General features: G+C 34.4%; 1 protein-coding gene across 1 annotated transcript in view; it reads right to left on the bottom strand.

Annotated features, from left to right (window-relative positions):
• Urm1 (Ubiquitin-related modifier 1) overlaps positions 1 to 23,734 on the bottom strand; it is a 123,644-nt gene that overhangs the window by 50,446 nt on the left and 49,464 nt on the right. The window contains exons 6-7 of the transcript XR_014427092.1: positions 19,916 to 20,109; positions 19,777 to 19,820 (exon numbers count right to left, since the gene is read on the bottom strand). The gene's annotated coding sequence lies outside the window, so the exon portion shown is untranslated. The remainder of the gene's footprint in view (positions 1 to 19,776; positions 19,821 to 19,915; positions 20,110 to 23,734) is intronic.

Raw genomic sequence — 23,734 nt, 5'->3', positions numbered from 1 at the left:
CATTTGTCTTCCGTATGTTCCAAAGTTAATAAAAGGCTAATGGTATACATAAGTAATAAGATTCTCCGACAGAAGTAACATACTTAAATATTGATGGTCGTTTTAGGCGAATTGCCTATCGTGGAAATTATGCAACAAACATTTTGAGTAAATTATTTGAGATGATTCATGAGCGCGTTTGCCTTATGGTAACATGACAGTACCTTGAAATTGCAACGACCAATATTGCCCAATAACTTTGATCTAGAGGAAATGGCATATCGTATGTCGTTGGCCGCTCTAATTCCAAGATATTGATGTATTCAACTTCAGTAAATTGCGTTATACAAATGAAGTATGTTTATACTCATTATAATCATTTGTATAATTTTGTATGCATATTTTTATGTATTATTTATGACGACATTATGTTTTAATAATTATTGCATGTCTTTTCTCTCTGTAAAATTAGCACATCAGCAAATATATGCAAATGACATTAAAAAACGAAAATTGCACAAAATTATATGAAACATTTGTATAATTATTATCATAAAATTTTATATCTGCTTTCAATTTCGGACAACCTACAACAGAGCAATCGACATCCAATGCACAAGCATAAAAAAAACAAGATAATGCTTTTCGATTGATATGCATTTTAGTAAATAATATAGTTCTCGAATTACAACAATAAAATAGGCCTTTCTCATTCCACGCGCGAATTTTCCACATTCTCACGCTGCCAATCGTGAGCGTAATACAGAAAATCCATGTATGATTAGGTATTTAACACGCGTTTCGATGGATGATCAAATGGATTATTCGTAATCTGGAACGAATGTAAATATTTAATGCGATTATACAAATGCGATTAAAATTCGCTTAATTTATTATTCGGTGGCTGGCAAATTTGTGAAACATTGATTATCTGCCGGGATTTTCTCGCGCAACTTCCTTCTCTCTCTCTCTCTCTTCTCTTTTTCTACTTTTTCATTTACACTATTCGTTTGTATAATCTTGAAGAGCGATTTCTGCGAAATATTTGCTTGAAAAAACGCGTTTAATCGGAAAATGAATGATTGCATTGTTCTGGATTAAATCTAGCCGTTCTCAATATCCTCCCGAAGAATATCCTGCTTCTCTCTCTTCTTGTAAGACTCAATTCTTTCGATTGATATAACGAAATGATGATTCTATCGGAAAATTATAGAATATTGCAAAAATCTACAAATTAAATCTTTATTGTGCAAATACCATCGCACGCATAAAATTCATATAATAACTCTAGTCACGTCTATTCTAAAAATATGATCTCGAAAATTCTCAGTACAGACGACATTGTGTGCCACGCAGTTCATTATTCGCGCAGTTGAAAATTGTCAACAAATAAGTTGAATTCCAGGCATATAACAAACCCTTTTGTGCGTGTATCTGAAATTCAAATATTCTCAGCACAGAATGAATATCGATATCGAAAAGAGAGAATTTTTCCTGCTTTATTTTACCCGTAAGCACATACGCTTGCTCAGTGGTTTGCTATATTAATATATAACGAGCTAGTAAAAGCCGTGTAAAAAGTAAAGAGTAAAAGTTTAGTTGTACAGGGTGCTTAAGCGTTATACTTGCTCTGAATTATTGATACTAAAAGCTGAGCCAAGAAGAGTAGCAAATACCGATACTAAAAATTAATGAACTCTTATTTAAAAAAACGATAGAAAGTTATTTATATTATTCATCCTTTTTTAATGCTAAATTATGTCAAACTTGCGAAAGAAAGGATATTCCAGATAAAAAGTTGAACGAAAGTGTATTTCCGCTTTACTCGCTGCAAGAGCACAGAACAACCGACGCGGAAAGAGCACAACAAATACTGTCAAAGTTGATTTCCTCAATTATCGTGCATTGTCCCCGACCGAATTATCATAATTATCTTCCGGGTGGCGCAAAGTCGCCCCGAAGGATATTAACCCGCGCGTGCCCGGAATCCACGTTGCAAAATTTGGAGAACTTTATATCCGCTCGAGCGCGCAATACGAGACTGGAAGTTCGCGTCTCCCCCTGCGTACTTTTGATTTTCCGACTCCCGGACTAAGGAAGAAGAACATCGACATTCGACAATTCGTGCGACTTCATTGTCCGTGAAATTCGACGCCAAGACCCAAGACGCGAGAGAGACTCCACATCCCTTTGCGGTTCTTTGTGCGAGAACAAAAATGGCGCGGACGATCCATGAGAGCAGACGAAGTCTCATCGTCATCGATTGACAGGACGTTGAGCGTCTTCTGTGTTTACACGTCCCCGGGGGCAATCGAGGTATCAGTGGCTTGAGAGGCCCCCCCTTTCCCCCTAGTCATTTCGCTTCGGCGCGTTCGTCCTCAGCCGTTTTTGTGCATATTGAGAGTATAACACCTTTTCTTCCCGCTTTTACTCTCCCTTCGGTATCTCTCCGGTAGATCCGCCGCATCCAGTTTCACGGCGGGTTCCTCGAAGATATTGTTTTTAAGCAGAAATCTGTCCCCCGCGAGTTGTAAATTGAGAGAAGATCCCGTACCGCCCCCCTGCTCCCTTCCCCCCTCGAGATGACTTCGTTTTCGCGGCCATTCACCCTCGCGACGTGTTAAGGAAAAGTGAAATGGAGCTCGGAGTTTATGGAAAGTACCCTCCGGATTTTATCCCACGCTAGCGTCGAGAATTTATTTATCGGGCCGCGTTTGTCTGCTCTTGGAGCGATCGAGCGTCTAATAAGAAAAGAAAACTACCTGATGCACTTAAAAGAGATTACATGGATGACACGAAGGCGCATGACGCGGTTTATTCGTTGCAGGTTTGACCTGGCGAGGATCAAGTCACGCGAGAGCGTTCAAAATGGCACAAAATAATCGACGATCCATTCCCAAGGGTATCGTTGTTCCTTCACCCTCTCCTCTCCCCTCACAGTTCTCGCATTGTGCCTGTACGTTGTTCTGTGCGCTACGCTGCGGCTTTTCTGGAAATGACCGCATTAGATTCTCGCCGTCTTGAATAGATAGTCCGCATAAACGCGGACGAGTAGTCGCGCGCGGTACTCACGTGGGACTTCCGGCAAGAGAACCCATATTCGCGACCGTGTCGCCGGCGCGACACGTACGTCAAACGTCTCTCGTATTCCGTGGAAAACCTGGGGGAAATCTCCTGCGTTGCAGGATACGGCGGCGGTCCCATTTATCCTTCGACGACTTCCTAGCTCTCGCGACCGCCGACTGTTCTCTCCCACGGAATCTGGTGCGCTATGTTATCGCGTATATACTCCGATCGTGATTTTGGAAAACCCTTATCACACGATATTTCAATAAGATCGATCTTTCTCAACTCTTATTTAGTTTAGTTTCCGATATCGAGAAAATTGATTTTTTTCGCGGCACGAGGACAATCTCGTTGATGAAACTTCGTTGCGAAACGCATAGAAATTTAATCTAGCATACTAAATATTATATATATTAGCATCTTATATTGTTTGTCGCCTTCATAATATGCGCATATTATCCGCATTTGAACGTATAGTGTGAGATCCATTTAATAGCAAATGTCCCATAAATATTCCCGCATTCTCTAGAAACTGTGAGGAAAGTAGTTATTCATCGCACAGGATTCACCTTGCGGAAGGATAACACAAGCGGATTACAGAAATTTATGCGCACGTCGATCCTAGCGTTAGATTGCACGAACAGCGGTCCGATTTTGAGAAATATACGTTGTAAGAAAGATCACGTATCTTCTTCTATAGGCAAGAAAAGTCATAGATAAGAAGAAAAGCCGATATTCAAGCCTGCCTCGGAACGAGTCGTTCCTTTATTTCGACGTAATAGAGAATCAAGGACCTCCTCGATTATCCATTATTCTCAGAGGAGTCCGACCTTTGTCTCCACGGAATAAAGTGACTTTGAAAAACTTCCGTCTCTTGTTCACGACTCTTCGCAACGTCTCTTAGAAGAGAGTAAAAAAAGAGAAAAACTTCTGCTTCCATCCACAATTGCTGCCATATCTTCTCAATTATCTAGAGGTACGATTATCATACAAAATGTATTTTCAACTTTACGCAACTCGTCTGGGCTATTAGTTTTCAATTTGTTGAACAGAATCAATCGTGTACTACAAAATAAATTTTCCTTTAAAACAATATATTTATGTATCAAATATTTATTTATTTTGTATTTTTTTTTTTAGTAACGTAATTTGATTAAAAATCTGACAAATAAAATGAAATTTCAATACAACAATTAATTCAAACTACGATGCGTTTTCGATGACTATCGATTACACAATAATGTTCAATATTTTGTAAAAGGATGTAGAATAATGCGAGTAATAACTACTTTCTGTGATGCGTTCGCCTCTGATAGAAACGTAACGATGAAACGAAAAAGAGGAATATCTGAGAACGAACCCTCACACGCGCGTGCGTGAATCTCTGTATCGAATATAACAGAAAGGAACACGCATCTCTCCTGTCTTCTTATACAAGGACCTCTATTCAACGCAGGGAATGCAGCAACCGAGGAAGAATGAAAGAAAATGGAAAATAATGCGAAAACCGTGCCGCGGCTGCTACCAGAGCGAAGAGAAGAGACAAGAAGAGAGAAAAATATAATAAAAGCGCAGGACAATGAAGGAAAGAAAAGGATGGAAAGGTGTGGAGTCACGACTTTAGCCTGAGACTTTTCAGGCAGGCGAGCCATTAAAAACGCTCGCAAAACAACGCTTCGTTATAAACCTCGTGAAGCACTTCTCATCTTCTCTATCCTAGCCTCGTTACTCTTTTTCTTTCGTCCGTCTTCTGAGTTGCAAGTGCAATAACAATAAATGAAAAGAAGCAGCTTTTACGATGTCACTAATAACTTTTTATTTATCTCAGTGAAAAACCGCGCGACAGTATTTAACATTTTCAAGAGATCCGCGGTTTACAGTCTATCTTCAGTCAGTGTTTGTAGAAATGTACTACACGTTATGTCGTAAATATTATTTCAGTATTTATATTAACAATATAATTTGTTTACTGACGAAAAGTGACAAATATTATAAAATATTCGTCATAGTTTACTCTATAAATGGATATTGATAAAATAATTTAATTTAAATATATATGTTAATATAAAAATAATTTCCTACATATCAAAATGCGTCTAAACACTATCAAACAAATAAGTATACCAAGAAACAATATTTTATAGTCATAACGCAGCAAACATTGTACAAGTCAAATCGCCAGTACGCCGCAGTGAATAAAGAAACCGAAATGAGCTATAAAAAACTTCCAAAGACGAACAATATCGGCAAAGAAAGTCCGATCACGTAGACTCATCGCAGTCATAAAACAAACTCGTTCCATCTCACTGTTTTCTACATCCGAGAAAAACGTATAGCCACATACTTATAGACTATCTAACGCATAATGGCGTATGTGAAAATATGTAAAAAACGTATACATCGTGCAATAGCGGTGAAAAAAAAAAAAAAATAGATGATTATAGAGTACCTTTTTTTCAAAGAAGCGCGCTTTGTCGTTTCGAATTGAAAGTGTAACATTATTTTTTTTTAAGTACAACGCGCACTCATGCTTACCGTTAACAGCATCATTAAAGAAGAGTCACAAAGGAAACATCATGAATGAGAAATACGAGGAGAGCGAACGAAGCGCGAGCATTTGGCACAGACAACTGAAAAAGTGGTATTCTCTCTTCACTTTATGTACGATGTTCGCGATATTATCGTATAACGAAATGTGCTCCGACACGGCCGTTCATATCTGTTCATAATACGCCTGGATGCAGGCACCGACCGAGTTAATTTTGCGCGGACGCTTTTGTTCACCATTCCTGCATAATTCCGCGCTGTAGGCTGTGCATTATGTGGTAGCTTTGACACAGCGATAATAAAGTGCAAATAAAATAAAGATATTTTATACGAAATTATAAGAAGAATGTTTTTTTTATAATACTCTTTTTATAATAGCATTGAATAGTTGCTCTTTACATGTAACATGTAAGCGTAAAATTTTTTTTAGTAGAATACAAATAAATTTTATGTATAATTTTAAATGTAAATTCTATTGTAGTGCTGTAGTAATTTAAAGCAATTTTTAAATTTTGTAAATAAAAATGGTTATAGAGTATACTGTTATTTTTTATAAAAATTATTTCATGAAAATTTAGACTCCATTCGTCATTTGACGTTCTATAATACATATTTTATACGTTAATTTTTCATTTTGATAAATAATATTTTATTTATTATTTTGTTTTATATGTCAAATTCTTCCCGTCTCAAACTGCTATAATAAATATATTTTTTTCTATTTCATGTTGCTTTTAATTAATAATGATTAATAATTATTATAATATCAGTAATAAAATAATGTTTAACGAATATATTCAAAGAAAATTTTTATCACATTCTTTTCGAGACAGTAATATCATAAAGATTCGATCAATGTTCTTCTGCGAGATACAGGCTGTGAAAAATGACTACCATTAATCGGAGAAAAAGGCGGCGGTCCCCGAGCTTAACGTATCTGTGAAAGTAGGCGATAGGACAAGAGTGAAATATGAATATCATGGTCACGAGGGTAGAAAAATTTCTTACATATACTAAAGCATTAGGATTCACGAGATGATTATATCTCGCAATTTTTTTTTTCTTTGATGCGTTTAACGATTCATTAAATACAGATACACGACGCAATAAATATTTCGACGATTGCAGATAGTAAAGACATTGCGCGTAGCCACTGATGCGCAATTTTGCCGGCCTTAAAATACTCGTAATCCCTTTCTCGAATACGCCGAGCTGGCGTGCCGCGAGACTATACACAAGCGATATGCAAATATAATAAATAAAATCTCCACAGCGCTGAGAACAGAATACAAAGTCGCGTGACATAATGGAGCGACGGAATTACGAGGAGGGAGGGGATTGAAACAGGGAGGAAATATGGGTCTCGCGGCCATAGGGATAGGAAGACGGTGGCAGAAGTTGCCACCGAGCAAAGTGTCGCTGCGTGCTAAAACGTCGACCGTATAAATCCGACTGCCTCTCTGCCGAGGCGAGCGGTAATAACTACGCTGTAAGGCACCCAGAGGCGACATTAAAGGAGCGCATCGTAAGCCACGGAGACACTTTGGTATTTAAATGCCGGCGGAGTCCACGCTACGCGGACCTGGATAAATGAAATCGGTGGAGAGAAAGAGAGAAACAATGAAGGGGAAGGAAAGTACCGCGAGAGAGGAGCGAAGGGATAAGGATGCACGAAGAACGTATAAAGGGTTAAGGGTAGGACGTCGACGCGCGCGTGCACGTGTACGGCCGATGAAGAAGGGTCGAGTTCGAGGAGAAGGTAGAGGACCACTCGGCAGCGGTAATTTAAGCGACACAACGGAACTCGCGCGGAGACAATTGCCGGGAGGGTATAAAGGAGTAGCGCCCGCGACAATACCACCTTCGCACCGCTGCCTTGCATTACTCCGTCCTGTTGTCCTCCTTACCTATCTCTCCTTTACGCTCTCGCTTGGATGCGCTAGAGCACCGACGTCGCTTAAATCCAAGACGAATGATCGTGAAGCTATGTCTACACGCTACACGTGGCGTTCCCTTTATTCGCGCCTTATTTGCAAACCAATTTCACGTGCAACGTCGCGTAGCACGGAAGTTATGTCGTAGATATGCATCACGGCGCGACTCTCGTGCCGCCGGCAACCGTCTGGCCAAAGTGACATATACCGTCTTGCACGAATCACGAGCTTATGGCAATATGCGACTATGCTAGTTGATGAGCTCATAAAGACGTTCGAGTAGTATACCGAATGAATGTATGGAGAACGCAATGCATCACGATCATCGCGTGTATATGTAGGTATACAATTTTCTAAATTTTCGAATATTTAAGGTGACTTTGATTCATTTTTTTCATATTAAAGGTTTCATAAAACACTATTTTTTCAAACATTTCCTTTACGTTAAGATTTCAATAACCAAGATAAAAGCTTGTTAAAGCTTATTTAAAATCGCTTAAAAACCATTTAGTAATTTAATAGTTACGAAATCAGAATTGGATAAAATAATATTTGAAATAAAAAATTAAATATTTACAAAAAATTAATTTTTTTAACTGGATTAGCTAAGCTGAAATAACAAATAGTCTCAATTTTAATTAATTTGTGTAGTAATTAAAACCCTTTTTGAAATATTCAGTTGATTTTACAAATCAGAAATAATATTTCAAATATATATTTCTCAAGACTGATTAGTTAATTATAATTGATCATTGACAAAGGTTTTTTATTATAATAATTATCTCTCTCATTATATAGAAAGAGACAGTAAAATATTCAAATATTGTATTCTCATTCTATTTCTTCTTCTCTTACGGCTTTTGTCTCTCATATATTTTTATTCATATTTATAGCATTAAATTATGTTAACTTTATTTCTAAATTAGCATTTAAAAAAATAATTGTTACTTTTACACAAGTGTAGATTTGATTTATTATTTTTCCAGTTAATTAATTTTTCCTTCCTTTTCTGCCATATAAAATAATATTTAAATTATCAATGCAAAAAAGTTGGAAAGCCTCTTCAAATATTTCAGATAAAATTATTTGATATTATTTGATATAAATTATTTGCTATTTAATTTCAAATTATTATTTTAATTTAGTAATTTTAATTAATTTGTGAATTTTAAATAAATTTAAACAAATAAATATTTAAATGCTCTACCTATTTATTTATATCTATATGACCTCTCTCTCTTTCTCTGTCTCTCTACGAAAAACAAATTTTTAAATATTGTATTCAAATGTAATAATATGTATTATGTATAAATATATATGTATTATATAAATTATTATTTTCGAAAGCCTGCATTTGAAATGTGCGCCTATTATTATTCGAAGTTAATTAAGTTAAAAAAAACTTTTTCAAAATTTCCAATTGTAATTTGTAATTCAACGAATCTTTTTATAAAGCATTAACTCAAAATTAGTGAAATAATCTTGTGTTTGAAAGCATCGTTGATCTGGAAAATCATGTAGTGAATAGCAGATCAAATGTGACATGTCAGTTTAACAACTAGTTCTGAAACGTGTAGGAAAGGCGCGATGAATCACGAGTCCGCAATACGCGATCGCAACATATCCACAATATTCGCAGATTGAAAGCAAACAAGTAATATTTGCGGGCGCTTCGATAAAGTGCGCGTGTTTACGAATTTTTACGCGGTGGGGTATGTAAACAACGATGTTGTTACAGGGAAGGGGGTCGCGTTACACCTCGAGCTGTCCTGCTGGCTGATGACATTTTTCTATCGGTTTTCTGGTATTTTCCGCGTTCAGTTTCCGCTTTTATTCCCGCACGATAAATCCGATCACCGAAGAACTGCTCGTCATCGATCATCGTACATAATCATCACGTACGATCGTTCTGTTATTCCGGATACCGATGAGAGACGCGTAAAAATGCAACGGATTGCTCTGACGTACGACAATGTCGTGACTATAAAATTTCACGAGATAGATGCGTGTCGCCATTTCTCATTCGGCAACTGCCGAAATGGTCCAGTTAACGTCCGATTAAAGAGCCACGCCGCGCCGTTATTTCAATGGCAATACTTTAAAGGTGCGTTTCATTGCGGATATTTTTCACGCTGCACTGTTCACCACGCTATAATGAATATTGGTCTAAACTAAACGACTGATGAAAGCGCCTTTAATGGCGCTTCGTTAAGCAGCGGCGCGTCATAAATTGCGAGCTTTAGTTTCATTATGTTTCTGAAATTTATAACAAAAATTTATTTATTTTAATTCCTAACTAATTATTAACTGATCTACAGGGAATAATAAAAAGCCTCGTTAAACTAGAATCAAAAGCCTAACTCATGAAAAATAAAAAGTTTTAATTGAAAAAGAAAAACACACACATAAAACAATGCAAATGTATATATATATTTGTGTATCTCAAAAAATAATTTATATTCAATATAAAAAATTCGATTATTTGTATCGAAATATTATAATATTCTTAATTTTGAAACTACAAACACCTTTTTAGATTAGTTTTTGATGATTAGTTTATACAAATCAAAATGTATTATTTCTAAATTTTAATTAGTGAATTAGTCTGTTTTAGACTTTACTATTTCAATATATAAATTGAATCTTAAATATTTTTTCATACACTTCGGTGCAATAAATAATTTGCTTTTCGCATAGATATTTCTTATAGTTCATCACTCATGCTACTTTACTATTCGGTACGAAAGTTCTTGAAATCAGAGAAAAAGAACGAGAAAACGTTTGACAAAGATGGTGAATGCACAGATGGCGAGATAGAGAGAAGTGCAAGCGCATGTACAGGTGCACATGACGTGGGACTTTCTTATGTGACACGAGATATGCATATGCGTACCATAAAAACGCGAGGCGTGCTTAAATTATCGGCGTAATGTTGCTTTAGCTTTTTAAAGCCGATACTATTATGCACACTGACAATGAGAGCAACATTGCAAGTTTAAAGATTTTTTCGGTTTTACGAGAATATGTACGGATGCCAAATCTAGATGGAAATTATGAGTACAATATGATTACAAATTCAAAACAAAAGCTTTTAATCAAAGATACTTCTCCACGATGCGGAGAACCGGATTAACGGAAAGCTGCTAAGAGTCATCGATATTCGTTAGAGCCTCTTCGCGCATACGTTCTATAAATTAAGCAGATTTGTGGCCGAATTCAAGCGGAATTTAACGGTGGTCACATGCTGAGATTATATCAGACGCGAAGAGAAGTTTGGGATTTGAGATGCAAGTTCGGCAGACCGAGAGCATCTCGCTTAAAACCGGATTTTGCCTCACATCCATGCAAAGCAGTCATCCTGAGATTAATACTAGCTTCTGCGACAATTATTGCCGGCGGAAAGCAACGTCGATCCCCGTATCAACCCTATCTATTTCTAGGCGATATGTTCTTTTCAACTGTCTGGTCAGCCATACACTCGTAAAAGTATTTTTTATTCCACGAGGTTAATGGGCAAACATGCAAACGATATTTCGCGTGAGACACGAAACTCAAGTCCGCCTCTACGCGACTCAAGGTTAATTCAACTTAAAACGCACGAGCTAAATACTTACACTTACTGTGAAAGTGCGTGTTGACACGAGTGTTAGATGTTTGAGATTAAGTGAAAGTATTGTGGATAAGTAATGTCGGATAATTTATACAAAAGGGTATACGATCGCAATTCGAAGAATCATCGCTTCATAATATGTTTTGCACATTACAAATTTCAATTATATAAATTTCTTTTCCTTTAGATTAAAATCCAAATATTGTTCATTTTCATCACAAAGCCTAAGCAATGCCGAACGCATATTTCCAATATAGACTATTAAAAATAATTGTTAAAATAATATTATTTAAAAATTTATTTCCTGCAAAAAATTTAAATATATATTTTTTAAATGTAATTTGAAGTGTAACTCGAACTGTCATATCTAAAATAATTTTTAAGAAATTATTAGAAATCGAGATAATATTTGAAGCTTTTCAACTTCTTGCATTGTGTGTGTGTGTGTGTGTGTGTGTGTGTGTGTGTGTGTGTGTGTGTGTGTGTGTGTGTGTGTGTGTGTGAGACTATTTTAAACATCATTTTTCGCGTTAATATCATTTTCTAAATGTCATATAATAATGATAAAAAAAATAGAAAGATAAACAAAATATTTATTTCAAAAGTAACTACTTTCTTGACTTAATACTAATTTACAAAAACAACAAAAGTACATATTTAAAATATTTATATTTGATTTTTAAAACAAAATATTTAAGATAGAATTTCTATCAACACATAAATATAAATTATGAAATTAATTCTTTATAATTTAATAGAAGAAATAGAAACAGACACATACATAGAACGTATAAATATTTTTCTACGTCAAATATTATTTCACCCATTTTCCTGATTGGAAATTTCTCTGTAGTTTTATAAAACAGAATTATAAAATGTTTTTGAGTTAGCTTTTAATCTTTTCTAGTTTCTATCAGGGTAAACATTAAAATATAAGAGAAAAGCGATCTTTCCATTTTGCCACAACAGTTGGCCGCGTTGTACGTTTCTCGAGAATGGCGGAAAGGCCGATAATGGTCGTTGGATGGACTCGATGGCCCTGTCTTCCTGTTGGTTGAACCCACGAAAAACGCGGGGATAAGGTAGGACACGGTGCGATTTCCGAGTGACCGAAAGTGACGACGATTTACCGGGCCACGCGTTTTTTCAGTCCCATCCGAGAGCGCGCGAATAAGAGGAAACCACGAATCGACGGACCAAGGATAACCCGCATGCGTCTCCGCGTATTTTCAAGCATTGTCGGCAAACAATGAAACGGTTACGGGACGCGTTAACGGCGGCCATTGTCTCGCGCTCGTGACAGGGGCAAAATGTTCGTGCACAATGGCTTCCTCATACGTCTGACTACGCGCATCCCGCTGTTCCTAGTAACCAGGAACACACATACACGCACACAGAGAGACACACATACACAGTCTACATTTCTCTTTCGTGCTCTCTTCCACGCCCGATTTCGTTTCTCTTTCTCCCCTTGCCTTTTCCCCGTTTTTGCCCGATCCTCGTTTTCATCGGACAAAACAGACCACTGGCGCGCACACGAATTTGAGATAACGATGATTATCACGGACTTCGCAATCGTGCATTCGGCATTCTTTCTTGACATGTAGATACGCGCACTATTGTCGGAAAATTTTCGTAGACGCAGGGTTTTTTAATAAGTTGCCTTATCTGTATATACCTATAAGCGCGAAATATTAAATTATACAAGTATGTTAAAGTACAGTAATTAATTATTTATTGGACGATTAATGTATCACGGAGCTTATCCTTATTCGATTAATATTGAATAATAAGGATAAGTTCCGTGATTAATCGTCGAATAAATAATTAATCTTTATATTACAAAATAATTTAATATTCCGCGTATATACACATATATTTTTGCAATCGCACATTATATAGAAAAATTATGATACCAAATTTATTCCTTTTTGTGCAATTTATTAACTGTGAAATATCTTTGGTTTTAATATATAATTCCCTTTTTATATACCGTGAAAACCAATCAGCTGTTTTTTATCATGCTGTATATTTTTAAAATTTTTGATCACAATGTACGTCAATATTGATTAATCAATTTAATAAAAATAGATAAATATAATCCTACACACATACATACATACACACACACATATGTACACATATATGTATGTATATTTTTTATTATATTTTTTATATTTATTTTATTATTATATAATAGATGTATAATTTTTAAAAATGTTTATCTACTACTACTATTTCGATAGTATTATTAACGAAAACTCAAATCTTCATAAATGAACCATATGCGATATGTTCCTCGAAGTATATTCATTATGTCTGCCCAAAATTTGGGTAAACTACTTGATTTAATACGGAAGAGAATTACACGAGCAAAAAATTCGGGTTGTTTTATCATGCTTTGTATTTTTAAAATTTTTGATCACAATGTACGCGTAAATATTGATTAATCAATTTTATAAAAATAGATAAAATATAATCCTACATACATACACATACACATATGTATAATTTTAAAAAAATTTTATTTATTACTACTATATCGATAGTATTATTAACGAAAACTCAAATCTTCATAAATGAACCATATGCGATATGTTCCTCGAGGTATATTCATTATGTCTGCCCAAAATTTGGGTAAACTACTTGATTTAATACGGAAGAGAATTACACGAGCAAAAAATTCGGGTTGTTTTATCATGCTTTGTATTTTTAAAACTTTTTATCACAATGTGCGCGTAAATATTGATTAATCAATTTTATAAAAATAGATAAAATATAATCCTACATACATACACATACACATATGTATAATTTTAAAAAAATTTTATCTATTACTACTATATCGATAGTATTATTAACGCAAACTCAAATCTTCATAAATGAACCATATGCAATATGTTCCTCGAGGTATATTCATTATGTCTGCCCAAAATTTGGGTAAACTACTTGATTTAATACGGAAGAGAATTACACGAGCAAAAAATTCGGGTTGTTTTATCATGCTTTGTATTTTTAAAACTTTTTATCACAATGTGCGCGTAAATATTGATTAATCAATTTTATAAAAATTAATGAAATATAATCCTACATACATACAGATACACATATGTATAATTTAAAAAAAATTTTATTTATTATTACTATTTCGATAGTATTATTAACGAAAACTCAAATCTTCATAAATGAACCATATGCGATATGTTCCTCGAGGTATATTCATTATGTCTGCTCAAAATTTGGGTAAACTACTTGATTTAATACGGAAGAGAATTACACGAGCAAAAAATTCGGGTTGTTTTATCATGCTTTGTATTTTTAAAATTTTTGATCACAATGTACGCGTAAATATTGATTAATCAATTTTATAAAAATAGATAAAATATAATCCTACATACATACACATACACATATGTATAATTTTAAAAAAATTTTATCTATTACTACTATATCGATAGTATTATTAACGCAAACTCAAATCTTCATAAATGAACCATATGCGATATGTTCCTCGAGGTATATTCATTATGTCTGCCCAAAATTTGGGTAAACTACTTGATTTAATACGGAAGAGAATTACACGAGCAAAAAATTCGGGTTGTTTTATCATGCTTTGTATTTTTAAAATTTTTGATCACAATGTACGCGTAAATATTGATTAATCAATTTTATAAAAATAGATAAAATATAATCCTACATACATACACATACACATATGTATAATTTTAAAAAAATTTTATCTATTACTACTATATCGATAGTATTATTAACGCAAACTCAAATCTTCATAAATGAACCATATGCGATATGTTCCTCGAGGTATATTCATTATGTCTGCCCAAAATTTGGGTAAACTACTTGATTTAATACGGAAGAGAATTACACGAGCAAAAAATTCGGGTTGTTTTATCATGCTTTGTATTTTTAAAACTTTTTATCACAATGTGCGCGTAAATATTGATTAATCAATTTTATAAAAATAGATAAAATATAATCCTACATACATACACATACACATATGTATAATTTTAAAAAAATTTTATCTATTACTACTATATCGATAGTATTATTAACGAAAACTCGAATCTTCATAAATGAACCATATGCGATATGTTCCTCGAGGTATATTCATTATGTCTGCTCAAAATTTGGGTAAACTACTTGATTTAATACGGAAGAGAATTACACGAGCAAAAAATTCGGGTTGTTTTATCATGCTTTGTATTTTTAAAACTTTTTATCACAATGTGCGCGTAAATATTGATTAATCAATTTTATAAAAATTAATGAAATATAATCCTACATACATACAGATACACATATGTATAATTTAAAAAAAATTTTATTTACTATTACTATTTCGATAATATTATTAACGAAAATTCAAATCTTCATAAATGAACCATATGCGATATGTTCCTCGAGGTATATTCATCATGTCTGCCCAAAATTCGGGAAAAATACTTGATTTAATACAAAAGAGAATTACACGAGCAAAAAATTCGGGCTGTTTTATCATGCTTTGTATTTTTAAAACTTTTTATCACAATGTGCGCGTAAATATTGATTAATCAATTTTATAAAAATTAATGAAATATAATCCAACATACATACAGATACACATATGTATAATTTTAAAAAAATTTTATCTACTATTACTATTTCGATAGTATTATTAACGAAAACTCAAATCTTCATAAATGAACCATATGCGATATGTTCCTCGAGGTATATTCATTATGTCTGCCCAAAATTTGGGTAAACTACTTGATTTAATACGGAAGAGAATTACACGAGCAAAAAATTCGGGTTGTTTTATCATGCTTTGTATTTTTAAAATTTTTGATTACAATGTACGCGTAAATATTGATTAATCAATTTTATAAAAATAGATAAAATATAATCCTACATACATACACATACACATATGTATAATTTAAAAAAAATTTTATCTACTACTACTATATCGATAGTATTATTAACGCAAACTCAAATCTTCATAAATGAACCATATGCGATATGTTCCTCGAGGTATATTCATCATGTCTGCCCAAAATTCCGAAAAACTACTTGATTTAATACAAAAGAGAATTACACGAGCAAAAAATTCGGGCTGTTTTATCATGCTTTGTATTTTTAAAACTTTTTATCACAATGTGCGCGTAAATATTGATTAATCACACAATTTTATAAAAATTAATAAAATATAATCCTACATACATACAGATACACATATGTACACATTATGTATACATATATATTTCGTATTATATAATAGATGTATAATTTTTAAAAATTTTTATCTATTACTACTATTTCGATAATATTATTAATGCAAACTTAAATCTGCATAAATGAACTATATGCGATATATTTCTCGAGGTATATTCATCGTGTCTGCCCAAAATTTGGGAAAACTACTTGATTTAATACGGAAGAGAATCACGCGAGCGAAAAATTCGGGACGCGCCGAAAACGTATATGAGCATTTGGAATCCCACTCTCGCGTGTGCTAATGCGAATTTCTGGCATTACGGACATGAAACATGGCTGTGCCACGCCTGATTCGGGCAGATTCGCATGCACAACTCGCCGTGCTGCCGGCAGGGACACGCGGATTTAACGAGGACCGTATCGGGTGCATCAGACGCAGAGCCGGACGGCATTAAACACATTGAGCCTATCGATCGAGTTCCCGCCCGCGAGAGCAAAGAGCAATGTGAGAAATTACAGGTGGCCTCTCGTATGCTCTTCTAGTATTAATAATGTATCTGAAATCCCGGCGAGAAAAACGTGACAAATCGACCTATGTACGATATAATGGCGCCCTTTTCTCTTTCTCTTTCGACACTGATATTTCGGACAGTCCGCTACGTTACGCGATAATAAAATGCAAAAATTACGATACAATCACGGGACATGTGTGAAAGCCCAGAATTTCAATAATATTTTGGAAATGAGATTCGCGCGCGAGTATTGGATACGTTTATTGAATTCTCTCATTAGTATCATTTTAGGAAGCAACATGGAAGTCATTGAAATCTCACATAACGGAATGAATATTTTATGGACATTTCTATAGCGATTATATCCTATATGAAATATTTTTCAATTAAAGAGGAAAAGAAAAACGGCTATATGAATAAAACGACGTTTATGCGAATAAAATGTATGCTAAAGATGCAAAAGATAAAACTTGTTTAATTGCTAATTATATAATTGTTAATTAGCACTTATTTCCCTTGTCTACATGTAAATATTGTAATGTCAAGCATAATATATTTATAATAAAACTGAAAATATAGCTTTTTTTATAATCATATATATTCATAGATTTGAAAAGGAACTTATACAACAGTTGTGTCCAAAATTATTCTACAAGTAAAAAATCTTGTTTGATGTTACAATTACCTTTATATTCGTAAAGGTCAAAATTAAAAAGTTCTCTTAATGCTTTTCTGTAATATGCGCGATGCGCAAGACTTTGTTGAAGGCGACACCGTATAAAAATTAAGAAATCGTTCTTGAGAACTCGAGAATGCGAAAATACGACAAGCTCCAGCAAGTAAATAATACCGTTTCTCAGCAAGAGTCACGTAATTGCTTATTGTCGCCAGGTCGAGTGGCACGAGTTTCTCTCTTAGTTAGAGGTCATAAGATTTCCCGGAAAATACGGAAATGAAGTCGCTTAGACGTAACTCTGCCCTCGCATCGTCACGAACATCTCGACTCTCGTTCCCTCGATTTCCCTTTTCGCTCTGTATCCGATCGTGCTCTCCTACGTTTCGTAAATTGCTTCGTTACTCACGAACAAATCCCACGTTAATTAATACCGCTGCTGTTCACGCTGACAAAGTTGTCGCTGATACGATAGGAATTCGTAAAGCCGCGGAATAAGAAAATAATTGTGAGCACAAAAAGTTCTCGATTTTTTTAATTACTGTGATGATTCGCATGTCAATATTTTATATAAATACAAATTTTAATTCTTTATCAGAATTTTTTATCCGGAGAAAAGCTGTAACTAAATGAAACTTTCTTGTTCACATATTCGTTCGAATTTTGTAACAATCTCAACCTGTTGCGGATGTAAGAATTTATCTTCGAAAAAATTTATCAGATATTCTATCCTAAATAACGTCTGAATTCTATTGTTCCATTTATTATCGTGTTACAATCAAAACTGCATACGCATTTATGTATACTTGATCGCTGACACAAATACATATGTGATGACATATATGTACACACGTCTACAGGGAAAGATGTAACAGTATATGTATATATATACATACATACATATATATATATATATATATATATATATATTATATATATACACATGCATACGATATATGGATAACCGGGCGTTATTGGGAAGCAGTTGGTAGAATCGGTAGGATAGAAAACGAAATATATCGATGCTGTGGCGGGTATAGGTATGAGACTGGCCTCGATCTGTCACACAAATCATTCGCTTCGGGTCGCCGCCATAACATACACCTCCACTAGGATATATCCTAGCACTTCGCATCGCTACTTTTATCCTTTATCCACGTAAATATACTAGTTCCTCTGGATATCATATAACATGCAGCATGTATATAACAAATGATCGCGTCTTAGAATAATTACTGTTACTGTTCGCGCAGTTTAATTCTATGGAATAGTATAATTTATAATCTGTCACATATTTTCGTGAGACTTATAATAATCAGTGAACACATCTCAAATGCAGATTATTGAAAATAATTATTTAAATAATTTTGTTTAAAAATTAATATATAAAATGTATTAAAATAATAAATGTATTAAATGTATAAAAATAGAATATATTATTTAAAATTTTGTTTTTGTATAACAAGTGTAAATACATATATGGAAAATATTTATTTTAAAGTGCAATAATGAAAATTATTAATTAAAATAATAGTTTTAAACAAATCATTTAAAAATCTTATCCGCAATAATTAATTTGCAAAAATATTTAGAATTTTGAAATTTGCATTAATTATATCAATTATTATTTCTTGGATTATCTCGAATATTTTTCAAATAATATCTCATTCTCTTCAGAAACATCAACAGACTTTTCCTTTTCTAAAAAAGATATGTAAAGTCGATACTCGCATATATCGAAGTTTATTATTGTCGCTTTTCCGTGATGCTCATTAGCTGTTAAGATTCGCGTTGTGCGTTACATTCGTAGCATCGAGAGGCTGTCATCGCGAGGGTTAGCAATTTGATAGTATTACAACATATTTTAAAACTGATATTATTATTTTATTTTATTTTATTTTGAACAAACTACTAACCCTCGCGATGACAGCCTCTCGATGCTACGAATATAATGCACAATGCGAATCGAAACAGTCAATCAGCATCGCGAAAAAGATTCAACAATACTTGCGAGAATCGACTTACAATTAACATGCCTTTTTTAGAAAAAGATGTTATAATATTTTAAATTTGATTAATATTTTTGACAATTATCAGCTGATTTTTGTCAAAAAATATTAATCGTGAATAAAATATTATAACATATTATTTAAAATATATTATTATTTTAATATTTTCAACATATTATATACACATCTCATAAGCACTATAGAAATGTTAAAATAAACAATTTTCACTCACCGATACGTATAGTAGCGGAGTTGTAGTACACAGCACACGTTGATCTGAAAACAAAATATTCAAATTATATATATATACATATGTGTGTGTTGAATATCTCAACACTGCAGTTTAGAAAAAATGTTTTTATATTGCATACCTCACAGTTGTCCCGATGTCGCCCGATGCCTCCCCGGGCCTCCTCCTCCTCTCTTGGTCCATGGCACTCACGAGACTCGCGAAAACACGAATAATTACGATTGCCCGAAACTTTACACGGCACTCCCGACGCGCGATACTTTACACGGCACTCCCGACACGACGCGTGAATCGCACTGTGTATCGCCATGCTACCTGTAACAAATAAAATACATACATATTAGAATAATCTTATTATTTCGCATTATAACATACACAATATAAATATGTAAACTAGAATTAACGATAGATATCCACGGATCGCAACACATTCGCGCGCGCGACAACAGGTTAAGTTGGGTTATGTTGGCAAGAGATTTTGCATCGAATTTTTCGCGAAATATGCGTTTCGAACAATTACGACTACATATTAACGTTGAAACTATGATATGCGATTGATAAATATTACAATACAAAGGTTAGAAATGGTGTCTAACGATTATGCTTACTAATTAATCACAGCGGGACGCAGCTCCAACTGCCTGATACTCGCGGCGTTTCGGTAATGGCCGAGGCTACAAACATCGGCAACTTCATTCTAATAGCGCGCGCGCGCGATACTATATACATGACTTAATATTAATAATTAATTAAAACTCGGAGGAGATTCGTTCGAAAAGATATAGCTTTAGAAAGAAAAAATATTAATCGAGAATAAGGTATTATAACATTATTTACAACATATTATTATTTTATAACTTTTACCATATTATTATTTTAAAATTTAATTAGCAAATTATAACATACACAATATAAATATAAATATGTAAGATAGAATATTTAATTAGCAAATTTTGGCTTCATTAATATTTTTTTGACAAAAATTAGCTGATTAAAGCGTTAATTTGCTAATTAATTTTTAAAATAATAATACATTTTAAATAATATGTTATAATACTTTAAACTCGATTAATATTTTTGACAGTTATCAGCTGATTTCTGTCAAAAAATATTAATCGAGAATAAGATATTGTAACATATTATTTACAACATATTACTATTTTAATTTTTTAACATATTATTATTTTTAAATTTAATTAGCAAATTAACGCTTTAGACCCGTTTCTATCGACGTCAGTTAATTTAAACCTCCGGTTAAATTATATCTTTATCTCTTTTTAAGAACATATCTGAAAAGAGATAAAGATGTAGTTTAACCAGAGATTTAAATTAACCGACGTTGGTATACAAACGGGCCTTTATCAGCTAATTTCTGTGAAAAAATAATGTTTAAACAAACTTTATATTATTTTTTTTAAAATATCATTTTTTTAAACATAAAACTGAAGAATGGCGCGCGCGTAGTACGCGCTTGTGTTGTTCTAGTATATTATAGAAAAAACAGGCTGTATTGAATGGCCGAGTACTATCGCATCCTTATTTCACATCGTTATATTCTGGCAACCTCCGCCAAAACTGTAATCAACATCAACAGCAATGCAAAATGACAAGCCAACGACAATTATTTTTCTCGATTGTTATAGCGCGTTCTGACAAATAGTTGGTCGTTTCCGTGATATTTTACGTTCCAATCCAGTAAGGTGCGATGTTTTCCAGAACCATTGCGCTTTTATCGCCGACGAATATTAGGGTCTATTCCGCTCTGACACTCCCTCTCACTTCCGTAAAAGCAATAACACACAATTCAGTTTTAACAGCTTGGCTCCGCGTGAGATAAGCGCGTGCCAAGCTGGCACGGCTCGTGCCTAGATTCTTCAAATTTTCGAAATCGAAAACACTATCTCTGGTGAGCTAACCATTCCTAAATTTTTAAATTCTGTTATAAAAATTTTGTCTCTCAATTTTTTTACACACATAAAAAAATATTGCACTAAAAAAATATTTGATTAAAAAATATTGACACCGTGTATTCTTGCATAAAAAAAAATTATTTCTATCCAACGATTATACGCGCGAAGTATTATTTTGTAGGTGCAGTTATACTATAACGCTCATATAATGCAACGGCAGATATACATATACGAATGTAATGAAAATGCGAGCGAATCGAAATCTATCAAAGGCAAGGGCACAATTCGGAACTTACATCGTAAGAACGAATCGTCTAAAAAACGGGGATGTCTGTTTCCGCGAGATGACTCGCGACAAGAAATAAAATTGCCTCAGACAAATGTCGCGTATCGAAAAAAGAACCGTTGCAACTGAATTGTCAAATTTGACATGTTGAAAAAGACGATGGAAAGGACCAGACGCAAAAGGGAAGAAACGCACGGAGGATGGACGACCAGAGAGACCAGGTCACCCGACACAAAGAACGATGATGAATCGCGGCTTGATGATTGTAAGAAACCGTGACACGCACACAAGTCTGGAAGTCTCCGGTGAAACCTCCAATGCATTTTACCTATATCGATCTAACGTATCGACGACCTTGACAAAAGGATAATAAAAGAATACAATATATATCTCCCACATATCAAAAGATCAAAAACAATATCGAACATCATCGGAAACCAACGTGTATTGTTATTTATGTCAATGTAAAAAATTTAAGAAATTTAATATCTTTTTTCTAGAAAAGAAAAAAGTTTTATACGATAGAAAATTGCATACTATTTATATACTCGAAGATGCTACCATAATATTGCGAAAATTGTTTTGTATGTTTCATTTCCTGTTAAATTGAATTGAATGTAAAAGCGTTACTTTATATTATTCTGCGAATTTAGACAAACAAACATATCTTTACTGCTCGAATCTATAACCGATTCACCTGCTTTCTTTTGATCTTTGACGATTTGTACGAATTGTCTACTTCGTGTTCCATCGATGATCCCCGATGTCCGATATTGTCGAGCATCTCGAGCAGAAGTGACATCGTTTGCGACCCTACGCGAAATTCCGCTTGAACTCGCGCCGACATTCCCGATAACGAAGGAGACATCTTTCGAGGATAGAGACACGAAGATGGAGAAAATGCGTATAGAGACTACGAAAGAAGAAAGAAAAAGGGAGCGATAAGAATAAGAAGGAAACGATGCGAGAGAAACGAGAGATCGGTGGAGGAAAATGAGAGGAGGATAGGACGATGCGGAAAGAGAAAAAGACGCGGGATCATTTCTGGTCGATTTTTCAGGGCAAAGAGGAAGCGTCAATCTCCTTTTGAGAACATCGTGTAACCGGAAGTGAGAACGCTGCGGTGAAGCTCTGGCAAGCCACGGTATGCCGGTTGACGTTGGAAGAGAAAGATAGGATAAAAAAGCGCGAGAGGAATGAGCGACAGCACAAGAGAGGGAGGAAGGGAAGGAGGAAGGGAGGTCGAGGTCGCTGAAGGTGCTGGAAAAGTGAAGGAGACGGGGGAATTGAAGCATGGCCGTGGAAGCTATGCGGGAAAGGGAAATACTTTATAATTGAAAAGCTTCGCTTAAAATGGGAACGTTTCTCTCTTTACGTCCCGCCGTCATATAAAAGTGAGAGCTCGCCGACGCACGTCGACCGGATAGAGGGGGATAAACGAATTTATTACGAACAGGTCCCTCTGTTTGTAGACGTATGTGCGTACGTGCGCGTTTAACTTCTCACGAGTACGGAAACGATTATTCCGGCGGAATGGTTTTTCGTGTAATTAAAATTTCCGCGTTTAATCTCCGTTTATTGAACAAACGCGGGCGTGAAGTCGGTAACGATTATCGTTCACGCTTGTGTAATTCAATTGTAACATCCAGCATCAGCGAAACCCAGATTGTAGATTACAAATCTGTGAATGCGCGTAAATCGATTCAACAGTTTCCTCAGAGTCATGAATTTGATATTTTTGTTG

The sequence above is a fragment of the Prenolepis imparis genome, unplaced genomic scaffold (assembly GCF_030444845.1).
Source record: "Prenolepis imparis isolate NDT839.2.m4 unplaced genomic scaffold, iyPreImpa1.0 SCAF_2, whole genome shotgun sequence".
Taxonomy (NCBI): Eukaryota; Metazoa; Arthropoda; class Insecta; order Hymenoptera; family Formicidae; genus Prenolepis; species Prenolepis imparis.
This window is presented reverse-complemented; position numbering and strand designations above follow the sequence as displayed.